General features: G+C 37.9%; 1 protein-coding gene across 1 annotated transcript in view; it reads left to right on the plus strand.

Moving 5' to 3' along the window:
• Positions 1-12,696, plus strand: part of LOC108721232 (uncharacterized) — a 335,056-nt gene that overhangs the window by 134,347 nt on the left and 188,013 nt on the right. The gene's annotated exons all lie outside the window — the stretch shown is intronic.

Below are 12,696 nucleotides of genomic sequence, written 5' to 3' on the forward strand. Positions count from 1 at the left end.
CGTCCGTCCGTTTTTAGTTGGTACTAAAATGTTCCTTGGAACGTATACTATCGAAATATACCCGTTTCCGATTTTGTTCCTAACCTTAACACATGAAAAATAATTAGTTTATTAGCATCGGCGCTCGAGCCGAGCACTTTATCGTCTGAAACATTGTTTAAATAATTTGTTACTCGCAAGTTTTTGGTACCAAAATGTTCCTTGGAACGTATACTATCGAAATATACCCGGTTCCGATTTTGTTGCTAACCTTAACATATGAAAAATAATTAGTTTATCAGCATCGGTTTATTAGCAACAAATTGCTAAATTGTTTATTTCGAGAGCAACTAATTCGGACGAGGTCGCAGTACCAATTTTAAGCGAGCAACAAATCTTTTATTGATACTTTACTTTACTCTTGTTCCGCCAGCACGTTGAGGCTTCTCGTTGTTATTTACACTTTTTCAGTATGTAAAGTATTAAAAAAAATGTTATTTCGGCAGCAACAAATTAGCAACAAATTAGCAACAAATTCCTACGTTATTTCTGCGTAGATTGGCTTTGTTGTAGGTATTGTTCCGCTAACTGAATCTTCCTTTAGCGAAACATCGTTTTTTTAAAATAAACCGACAGAGCAACAAATTTTTTTCTTTGGCAACTTTTTAGCAACAAATGAGCAACAAATAAAAATGTTAGTTAGAATCGATTCCGCTCATTTTGTTCCGCTAACTTATAAGACGTCATTTCTGTAATGTCGCATTAAAATAATGTAGTCGTAACTTTATAAAAATGAAAGGAAGTTATTCTATTATTTATTAATTATTGCATAGTTGTTGTTGTTTATTGCGGTTTTTAAAGTAGTTGTCTTTGTGCTTTGATAATTTTATTATTCTAAAGTTTCTACCCGCAAGCCTATTTGAACGGCTGAATGATGAAAGATTCTCGCGATTGTTTTTGTGACGTTAAATCGCGGATTTTAAACGTGCCATTACGCAAATTAACTTTTACATCGCTGACGCCTACGAGAATTGTGACAAAGAGAAACAGAAGAGAGAAAGAGAAGTGAGACGGCTTTGGCTCAACGCCAGAAGTTTACTTGCTCTCGATGTTTTCGCGCTCGTCGCCTCCAAATCCGATGCGTACATTATCTTCGTCTCTCCTCTCGCTTCGTCTGTAGACGAAATTTATTACGCATTTAACCATCGCGTTTTTAACGATTTCGTCTCACCATAATAGATATTAACAGAAATTATGTAATGCAGCGCTATTAAAATGTTTGTCTTTTAAAGTTGCGTAAGAGAAACGTGGCAATAAATATAATTGACTATAGAGGTAGTTAGACTAGCTGGCTTGTCCAAGTTAGGATGACTTTAAGCTAAAAAGATCCATACTAAACATGTGTCATGGGAATAGATTCGAGAGACAGAAATGAGGGAAAGGGAGAGAGAAGTATCAGTCGAGAACGACGCGGCCTTATCTCGTCTCAAGGGACGGACTTTCGTAAAGTGCCGCGGTGAATTCGTGCACGTTCACGGCAACCATCCGTTCACTCGCTCGCTCAGTGACCGCAGGGCTGCAGAGTAATTTGCAGCCATGAAGTTAAATATTCCCACGTGAAAAGTGTTTAGGCTGTTGTGGTCCGCGACTGGAGTGGAAGGCGGGGGGAGGGGAGAGGAGGAAGAGAGGTGACTGATGCGAGAGCGTGACTAATGCAACGTCCCGCAGGACCCGCGGTTCTCTCGGTTCGCCTAAGTCCTTTCTACCGACCGCCAGCATGAATCCCTGCTTGCGCTTCCCCTTTTAACTCCGCCAACATTCAATCCTTGACTCTCAGTCCTGTGTCCTTCCGCGGCGTTTCCACCGCTGCCGCTCTGCTGTAAGCAATCCATCAAATAATCTGTTAAATATGAATGATTGCACTTGGAGGAAAGACCCTCGGGTGGCGCGCCCTAAATTTTCAACCCTTCGCGCGCGTGGCGGATTTGCGAAATTCAAAGACTGGTAATTCGCGATAGTGAATATCCTTGTCTGCATTAGCGAGAGCCATCTGGTTCAGCGTCCAGATTACAACATTGTTTGATGATTTTTAAGGATTACGTTCTTTCGTGATGAATGCTCTAGGCATGGATTTTTGAGAATATTAATCAGACTAATGGAGAGAGAATAAAATTTGTACATGAAATTATATTTTCCTTCGTGATTAAGTTTTTATATCTAATTTTTTTTTAGAAATGTTGAGTGTGTGATTGTAATTTTCTAGTTTTACCATAAGAATTATATCTATCGCGTTAATTATAAATTCTTAAAAATTTTGTTTAGTTTTATATTATTATTTGGACTACCTTTTTACAGACTTTAGAAACTCTTCTTTTTCGGATTCTGAGTATTTATCTCGTAGCCTCTTAAGCGACATCAGGGTAATTAAGTTGAGAATATTTGTGTGGGGCCTTTAGAGCATCGCAGAGCTTTTGTTCTTCGCGGTAGTGACATTTTTCATCGTTTACCCTGGCTTTTTCGCCCTTCATCCTATTTCTCTCTTCGCAGTCTCTTCTTTAGCGGTATCTCACGACCGCATGTTTATTCAAGAGTCTCACGTACAAAAGATATTCCGCGGGCAAGGAACGTGACGCGTCTCTCTCCGGACGGGCGGCAGTTCTTTCTGGTATGAGCAAGGACGTCCAAACGGAGCCACGGAAACAGCGCGCAAAACTGGATGGGGAGCACCGGAAATGAAAAAGTTATGTTTCGACCTGCGAGCTTTCGAGCGCGGACTCGTTTCGTCTTTTCCGGCACATTTGAGGTCCATGCAGCAGGGTCGCTTTAAAAATAATCGAGGCGCATGGTGAAAACACGAAGAAAAGTGGGAAATGGGAAATGCTCGTGTGCAATGTCGGCGATAAATTCGCTCGCTTGCGACCTGGCAAAACTGGCATCTCGTTGCGTTCTATCATCATTTTGAAGAAATGTGACCATCGCGAAAAAATTCATTTCGCAGGCGATATTGTCTTTGCACAAATTTTATCTTTTTAAATATAATTTACAGTTAATAAGTTATTAGAATAACAAAATTTGTATTTTCTAATCTTTTAATGAAATGAATTTTGTGCACTTGGAAAAAACAGATTTGTTGAAGTATCTAAAAATTTAACTATATATATAGATACAGATTTGAAAATAATTTTATTGGACTATCAAAATAATTACGTAGGAATTTCAATGATGAGCAATGTTGCAAAAAGTTTTGACTTTATAACAACTAATTTGCGCGTCCTACATAATTATTTTGATGTTCCCACCAAATTATTTTCGGATCTGTAACTAGCTAACTTTTTTGATATTTTAGCAAAACCGTTCTGTAATAGCATAACTTGTTACACATTAAAAACATATAGAACAGGTTATGGATTTTTTTATTTGCGAACTATTACACACGCAAGTTGAAAATTCGTCTCGAAGAGATGGTATTAAATGAAACTGGGAGCTCTTGACGAGATCATTAAGGTGCGTTTTTTAAAAGCTGTTCTCTCTAGGAAGCTAATAGATGGAAATAGTGGTACAACAGTCACAAGATACCAAGAATGCGTTACTAAAGCACATAGCTGTTTAACGACTCTGATTCTCTAAGTGTGCCATTTAAATGCATGCTATTCATACATCAACGCTCTAAATATTAGTACATCTTCATTCATTCAACCAAATTGTCGCTTTTTACAGGGGAAAATTTTGTCATAATATATTTGCATGTATATGTATATTAAAATATATATTCAAAGTGTACACTGTTGCACCATTATATCAACGTCCGAATGATGACAGTGATGTTATATACATCATATATGTTACTTTGATGAACTTTACCTGTGTAATAGCAAGATTCATCGAGGTATGATATTTAGTTGCATAATGTCTAGTTTGGAATATCAAGAATGAAAATTCTCCTGGTTGGTAAAAACCTTAAAAAAAGGAAGCGAGACGGTGAAATTGTGATTGCGGTCTATATTACATGCGGTGTACTTCATGCGCGAGATGACGGAATGGTTACATATCCGTTTTAACAAGACAACGTCACGTAGCGATGCCGCGTTAGTGGATGAGACGGAAATCCGAGCGAGGTCGCGAAGTTGGATGCTGGAAATTCAAGCGCACGTCGGACTCGTTCGTGTGCTTGAATTGTACGTGCTTCGTTCGCCGGGTTCAACTGCTGATAGTTCTCGTTGCGCGAAATCAGCCTCGTTATATCCAACACGAAAATATATACGTACGTACGGGTGCATAACCGTACCTAGGCACTAGCAATTTACCGGTTAATGCGAACTAATTACCGGTCGACTGGAAGTTAAAAAGTGTGGACAAGCCACCACCGGTATTCGTTTAGTCTATACCTCCACTCAGCGGCTTCCATTCCGCCTGGTGCTCCTGTGTGCTTACAATTCCCGCGAAATGAAAGTTTCGCAAAGCGGCGGCGATGCGGGTTTTCCGCTTTTACCCCCGCGATACTTTGTCTCGCATCTCCGACTTCTCTCGCCGGGCGCGTTTTAATCCTTGACATAATTTTTGCAACAAAGCGAAAGTACGCGTAACTATGTGGATGCTATTACGAGAACACGATACCAAAGCTTTTCGCGTGGCTTCTCCGCCTGCTGTGCTTAACGAACTGTGTTTTTTGACGAACACTAGCGAACGTTTTTCTTTGACGATTTGAAGCGCAAATCTCTGCTAAATTGAAAGTTTATGTGTAGAATCGACGCTTTATTGAATAACGGTGTTACAATATTCCGTTATTGAAATATTATTTCTTCTAGTTTTCCTTTTAACGTCGCATGTAATACATTGGAACAACGTTTAGTAACAGTATAACTGAAGACTGGAGGGTGAATCGGCCTAAAGTTAAAACCCCTTGCTACGTATCAACTACCGTTACTAACGTCATTGACATCCTCTGGCTATTAATGTGCTAACAATCTGTGTGCACCCTCTCAAAGTCTGTTTATAACTTCAACTGCTGACTATGGAAGGTACGGTTATTTCACCGGAGTGGAATATATCGGAGCTGTGCGGAAGACTGTTTCCGTGGCTCGAGCGTTCGTTACCTACGTGCGCGGGGTGATGTAACGAAGGGTGATATTCTCTCTCTCTCTCTCTCTCTCTCTCTCTCTCTCTCTCTCTCTCTCTCTCAAACCCTAGGGTGGCCCGAGGAGAGAACAAGGAGCGTTTAAGCAGCTTTCGTCGCGCTGCTTCTGTAAGCTCGACCGGCGCTAGTTTTCGTACTAATATTTGCCACTCGACTACCACCAGGCAACTCTGGGTTTCAGGCTGCTGCCTTCTCCGTCCGTCCGTTCGTTTCGCTCCTTCTCTCCTTCGTGGAAAAGCTTACTTCGCGCAAATTCAATTCGCGTGCTTTCGAACGCGTTCAACTCCAAGATCTACAGGAATACCGACTGGTATGTCCGATATTTCGCGTGATTTCCGCATGACTTCAATTCCGAGCCTTGATCCGAACTTCCGAGCAACGAAATCAGCGATATCTTCCGGTTATCAATGGTATTTTTTATTTACAGCTCATCGTTGCATAATACTATTGCTCTTTATTTTATCTACTTTTCAACTGTATTTATCTACTTGATTTATTTAGAAGATTGAAAGAAAATCTCATAATTGTATTGAGCGAAATTTTGTATATATAACTTATACAAAGTTAAGTAGAAAATTTTGTTATTCTAAATAGAGAACAATAAAATTTTTGAATTAAAAAATAATAAAATTTTTGTAAGTCATATCATACAAAACATTTCTCTCAGTACAGTGGACAGTGAGAAGTCTGTACGCTCTTCAAAATTTTGAAGACGTATAATTATTTTTTCGAAAATTATATATTTTTTTTACAATTGAACGCTCGTTAATGAATTCCGTTATTGTGGAACTCGACGCATTAATGAACCAACGCCATACGATTTACGATCGAACAGAAATTGATTACACATCGAGTTTGTCCGCTCGCTCGGCTCTTTAATATTAAATCCGTGTATTGCGTTTTGCATCCATGCGTTCACCGATCGATCGATGTAGTACAAGGTTTATAATGCTTGCACTCTATACGCGATAGCCCAAATTTATTTCGCGGTGGATCGCACTGGATCGTGAGAGCGTGCGACTTTGCAGTTCGCAGCGCAGGTATACAAGAAAGAATTCAGGATCATAAATCGCAGAACGCTGGACTTCCTTCGACGGTAGAAATTGCGAAACTAAATTAATTACCTGTGAACTTGTGCGCATCGCGTGCACGCTACGCGAGAGAAAAGGGCGCTAATAAATGGCCGCGGGTAAGGGAGGAAGGTTTTTGAGACGCCCCAAAGGGTAGTTACGTCGAGGGTTCGGCGTTTCGAGCGGACGATACCGTCGTCTCTCGAGCCATTAAAACGTACAGTTATATAGGCCATCTGTATTCGACATCGCACTAATTATCTTCACTTTTGATCGACGAATTAGAAACTCGGGAGATAAAGAGCTCTTGCAAAACTTGTTAATTATAATGAAAAGTTGTACGAACAGATTCTTTTCTTTCGCGCGCTGCTTCTCCATCTTTCATTTGTGTGAAACGTTAAGATAGCGAAGTTCACTAGTTCCTTTTTTTTACTACTGCATTTACAAAAGACCCTCGTTAGAGAAAGATGTATATTAAATATGATTACAATTTATTTAATATTGAATTTTTAACGTATTTATGTAATTAGCATCGTTGTCAAGATTATTTCAACTTTATAAACATGTCATTAAGATTGATGCGATGATAAATGGATACTCTGTATATCCTTCGCATTTTATACAAGGTTATCAGAATGCAATGTTTATCTCGTCTCCTGGTTGCAACGACGGTGCTTCCGAATGTTGCAGAATTTTCTCAGGAGGATCAAGACATGGTCGGAGGAACGATGGCGCGTTGCCTCTCGTCTCATTAAATATGCAACAATTATTTCCGTATCTACAGCGGCACGTAGTCCTTCCCCGTCGCTTCGTGACGTTGCGAAACGGTCCTTATTTGGTTCCACTGACGGAGAGTAGAACGCGGTACGAAAGCGGTGAATTTTCTGCGAGAAAATTGGTGCGCCGTTGTGGTGGCGCGACTCTGTTACTTTATACCTCGTTAAATATGCAAGAATTATTTCCGTACGTTATTAGATACGTAACTTACGAAATTGTTCATGTTAAATGACACGAGAGGATAGTCTGTCATGCGATGATACCAAATCATCATTTCGAGAACAAGTTTAGAAGTATCTGCGAATGTAAAGTTGGTACTCTCTTTTTGACACCAATTGGTTTATCTAACGAAAAATTTCTGGAATTTATTTTTTATATGCAGTTATTGAAATTGATAGTTTTTGGTAAAAATTAGGAAACCATTAAAAATAATAATAACAATAACTTTATTGATGGGCATTAATTAACAAAAAATTAAATACAAAATTAATTAACAAAAAAATAAATACAGCGGAACAATAAGACAAAACATATGAGATTGCACAAACAATAGGCGAGGCAGCAACAATAACGCTGCTTTGAAACCTAAAGACTAAAAACTAATTATAATAAACAATTATGTAAAACGTAATATTGTTTTAATATGTTATTGGTTTTAATATATTTATTGTTACAATTATATCGCTCATTTGTTACAACAACGACACACTAAAAAAACTGAAATTTTCTAAAGAATAAATTTGATTGTTCTGACTCATTAAAATTTTGTAATATTAATTTTACAATTTAGTTTTGATAATAACTGATTATAGAGGAATTTTAAAATGTATCTTTTTCTTTATATTCCATTCTTTTTTTCATAAGCAACTAAAAAATAATTTCTAAACGATGTTATTGTAGCAAATGAATGATATGATGAGATATATTGTTAACATATACGATGAGGAAATTATTATATGCAAAATTATTAAAAGTATAAAAGAATAAAACTACATAATTGTAAAGCAATTATATTTATTATTCGAATTGCAATTTTTAATGTAATTTTTTTTAAGCACATTGAAAACGATGTGCCCATGTCCGCATTGATGATGCGTTATATATTATGCATGTATAAGCAACATCTCGTATGCGAATACTATGGACACCGTATCCCGAAGCTGGTAAAATACGCCTCGGGCCGTATACACGCGAGTTACCCGAAATTATGGCCGAGGAATATTATTTCACCCCGCATAGCCCCCATTTACACCCTCCCCCGCGTCCCTCGTATGCCCGCTTCGAGTTATGCGGGATACCTTGCAAGTATTGCACTATATTATGAAGGATATGGTCATCCCCGTGCCGCCGCGTTCTGATATTCCGCTGCATATTTAACTAACTATAAGTATGGGGGAATTTAGCGTAGTTTATGCGGCTTGCGCAACGCGAACTCGTGCGGGATTCATGGTTTTGCGCCAGCTATGTTTTGCAAATTTGGAAAACTGCGCCCGGCTTCTCCTCGAAAGTGTCGCAACATTAATATGCGTAACGAATTTACGGTTAGCTTTTCGGAGCGAGGCCATATACAGTAGTCTGAGGGAAATAAAATTAATCGCCGAGCATGATGCTTGTCGAAACGCTGTTTTGACTTATAAAATTTGAGGTGGAAAATTATTGATACTGCAATATCATAGAAATTTGAAGGTTAAAAACCTATATTATAGAAATTTTAGATTTATATTTAGATTTAAATAATCGATAAATGATAATTCAGTTATGTGACTTTTAATTGTTTTTACAGTAATTTTATGTATTATCTGCGATTAAATCGTTACTTATGCTACTTCAGTAATAATGTCTGTATTTTCTCACTAATGAGCACATAATATGTATAATTATGCAGCAGTCTTTAAGTTAACATAGCCATTAGATAAAACATTAATCGTAAAAAATGCTGTAAAATACTATCTATTTGCTTCATGCGTGAAAGCTATCTCAGAAAGGATCGCGCGCAGTTTCACGACAGGTAAATGTTCACGATAAAACTAGGATCGTATCCTATGGGACACGTTGAAAAAGAGATGGTAGCGAAAGATACTTTCTAACAAGAGAACTTATTTAAGTGACGACTTTTCTGCAGGCGATAATACTAATGCGTTAGATAAGCCATTTCCAAAGCCATTTATTTTTTCGCAACGCACGCTCCAAAGTAGGCGAGTATCGAATAAAATATGCAGAAGTTAAGTATAGGATATTTTAAAAAAACTAAAACATTTACACGATTCTGTAGATCATTTGCGTTGCAACCTACTCGTGCAGTACCGATATAAAAAAAAAAGAATTTTTTCTCTACAAAGACGTAACAGCGTTGACTGGCATATTGGATATACTTATAATTAAACCCAGCGCAGTAGGTATGTTATATATATCTGGAAATTTGAGACTAACTCACGGAAAAGTAGGGAAACAAATGTGAACGGCACATAGCTTTCCGATCTAGACGTACGGCGGAGGTGCAAAAGCTCGAAAAAGAGGAAAAGACGTGAGCTAATTTGCGGGATATTGCCAAAGCATCGATGCGAAGCGCACGGTCGGGCGTCGAAAACTTTGGACGAGAGCTTTTTGCGCTTCTCTTTGCGCTATACTTTCGTGCCGCGAATAATTATTGGCGACTATTAACTGGTAAAAAGTTACAGGCAAGGAAAGCTTGCCAATGCACTTCCTCTTTACAGCTTTAGAGAGTTGGAAGGTAGACTATGTGCGCCATTTAAATTAGGTACGACCAGTAATTTATAACAGTAATAAAATACGATTTGATTGATGTTTGACTCTTATTAGTGAACGTCTTCCTTTAAATCTTTCTCATGATTCGACATGTGTAATATTATCGAAACCAAAGCTCCAAGCGCTGTCACATATTCGTATTCGTTTAGGCAAGTTTAATCGATGTTAGGCTCGTTTAAGCGATACGGGCTGAGTCCCGTAACTTTAACTGATAACGTAAAAGCCACCAGTTCCAGATTGTGAAACTTCAACTGATAACGTAGAAGTTATCAGTTATAAGCTGCGTAATTTTAACTGATAACTTTTACCTTATCTGCCAAAGTTCCGAAATCTATATATTGGACGAAAAACGTTGCATATAGCGCTTACTCGATAAGTTTCGTTTGATCTGTAAAAGTTATGGAAGATACGCGCGGACACGTTCAACGTTCATGTCATATCGTCCCGAGGTGCTCGAAGCACTTAAACGCAGAATCTCCGACGGGAGAATGTAAAAGGAATAGCGACACGGAAATGGCAATTTTAATGAAATCACAGAATTTAATTGAAAACTAACATTTAGCTAATGGATTCGACGAATTAACCGCGCTGAGGCGTAAAAAAAACGCAGGAATTATTTCTCCTTCCCCTGGAAAACCACAGTCGATCGCGCCCGTCCACATTTTTCCGACTGTGGACGTATGCAACGAACCGCAATAACGTTTAGCCAATATTCCATCAAATTGACTGGCCCGTGTCCTGTCTTTTTCTTTTCGATTCGCTCGCGAGGACGAACGGGCGAATATGGGAAATTCTTTTTCCACTTTTCGCGTCACTGTGGCGGCTCAATAGCGTCGGAGTTTTCGCGGAATCGACACGTTGTAATTTGTCGACTGTTATTTCACAAAAAGTTCTTTTGAAAAGTAAATTATATAAAAAAAAATTATGTAAAAATTAATTTCACCAGCAACAATTATAAGTGGAAATTAGACTGATAAGAATAAATCAAACAAAAGAAAGAATTCTATTTTCAGTCAAAGCGGATTTTCATGCATTAATATTAAGGCTATTACATTAGGGTTTTGTTAGCACTTTTCAATTTTTATATTTTTACTTTCTTATTTCTGCAATAAAATCCATCCTATCAGTTTCTTTTTCTTCAAATAAACAATATGTCGACGCATGAAATTTATAGATATTTCACAATCTAAGAGGACAGTTATTTCGAGCGCAATACTTGCAGCGAGAGCACTTGCGGATTAGCGAGAAGCGACGCGAAGAGAACAACGAGGACGCATATAATTTCGCCGACAAGCTAATCCGGTAGCCGTGCCTTCGATAACGTCGGTTCCAGATTTACCCGTGGGACGGGTGGTAAATTTCGCAGCTGACAAAGCCGAGCCCTTCGTTCCACTTCCGGGCCGCGGCCGAACCGACGTAATTAGTGCCCTCCGCATAGGGCCACATCGGCGGAGATTATAATTGGACGCGTGAAATGTCTACCGATTAATAATCGGGAGGAGATAGGAAATGTGGCAGCGCAAGGTATGACCGATCACCGAACTTTCCGGTCCGCTTTTCGCCGAATTAATAGCGAGGTTAACCTCGAGGATCGTGGGAAATAGTAGACGTGTAATAAGCCGATAAAGAATGAATGCTAATTCTATGGCATATAATAATAGTAGTACGCCATAACTGGAAAGAACGATTTTTTAAAATATCTAAAAATTTAGCTAAATACAGAAAATCGTTTTGTTAGATCATTAAAATAATTACGTAGGAATCTCAAGCATAATGAGCAATGCTGTAAAAAAATTTTGACATTCCAGTTTTAACGAGTTTTAACGTCCTAAATAATTATTTTGATAATTCAATAATATTATTTTTAGACTTGCGTATCTAACTAAATTTTTAGATACTTTAGCAAAAATTCCTTTTTGTATAAAAATAATGAAAAAGATAAAGAGGTCAATTAGATATTTCAATTCATATATCTCATATTTCAAATCTGGCGTTCGTTATTTTTACCTCTTGTGTTGAAATAAATTTAATTTTTATAATTTAATGTAAAATCGAATGTGTAAAATTGTATGCAATATTGATTGAACAAGTAATCGATCTCGCGTCGTTTGAACATTGAAAGGAACATGGTAGCAATGTAACAGAAAATATCGTCGGTATTCGTCACGTTCACGACTGGACCCGCTGCCGGATGCGGGAAACAAAGTTGGACGATATATCGCGTTCGACATAACTTGATTGCCACTGTCTCTCCCTCTTTTCTTTTCCGTCCGTCCATTCGCCGCTCTCCGACTCGGCATAGCAGGCGTGTGGCTATGATAGATCGTTTCTTCGGTGCCCAATTTTCAACGCGTAACGCATCCTACGTCTAACGTCAAACGACGTTTTCTCTTCCACCTGTTCTCTTTATTTTATTTCCTTCCACACATAACTCTATGCTCCATGTATTTATCAATGTACGCACGTCGTCGCGCGCGTGCGTACATCGATAAATATTATTAAATTTAAACTAAATTAAAATGATTACTATACGAAAAAACGATTTGCTGAAGTATTTAAAAATCTAGCTACATACAAATCTGAAAATAATTTTATTGTACCATTAAAATAATTATGTAGGAGAAACTCAAGCATGATGAACAATGTTACAAAAACTTTTGACATTTTAGCAACCAAAAGTTTGAGCATTTATATAATTATTTTGATGGTCCAACAAAGTTACTTTATTATCTGAATCTAACTGAATTTTTAGATAACTTCAGCAAAACTTTCCTTCCGTATAATAATTTTTAAAATACAATAATAGTTATTCAACAGCCTATAGGTAGGTTAAAGCTAGATCTTTTAATGCTTTAATTCAATGTGAATTATATATATACTATATAAAAACTGGCTGAAAAACTGTAAATAAATTTATTGCGAAAAATATTACCTCGGCCGGGAGTCGAACCCGGATCTCTTGTATTCCGT

This window comes from Mycetomoellerius zeteki, unplaced genomic scaffold (genome assembly GCF_001594055.1).
Source record: "Mycetomoellerius zeteki isolate Tzet28-1 unplaced genomic scaffold, Tzet1.0 scaffold164, whole genome shotgun sequence".
Taxonomy (NCBI): domain Eukaryota; kingdom Metazoa; phylum Arthropoda; class Insecta; order Hymenoptera; family Formicidae; genus Mycetomoellerius; species Mycetomoellerius zeteki.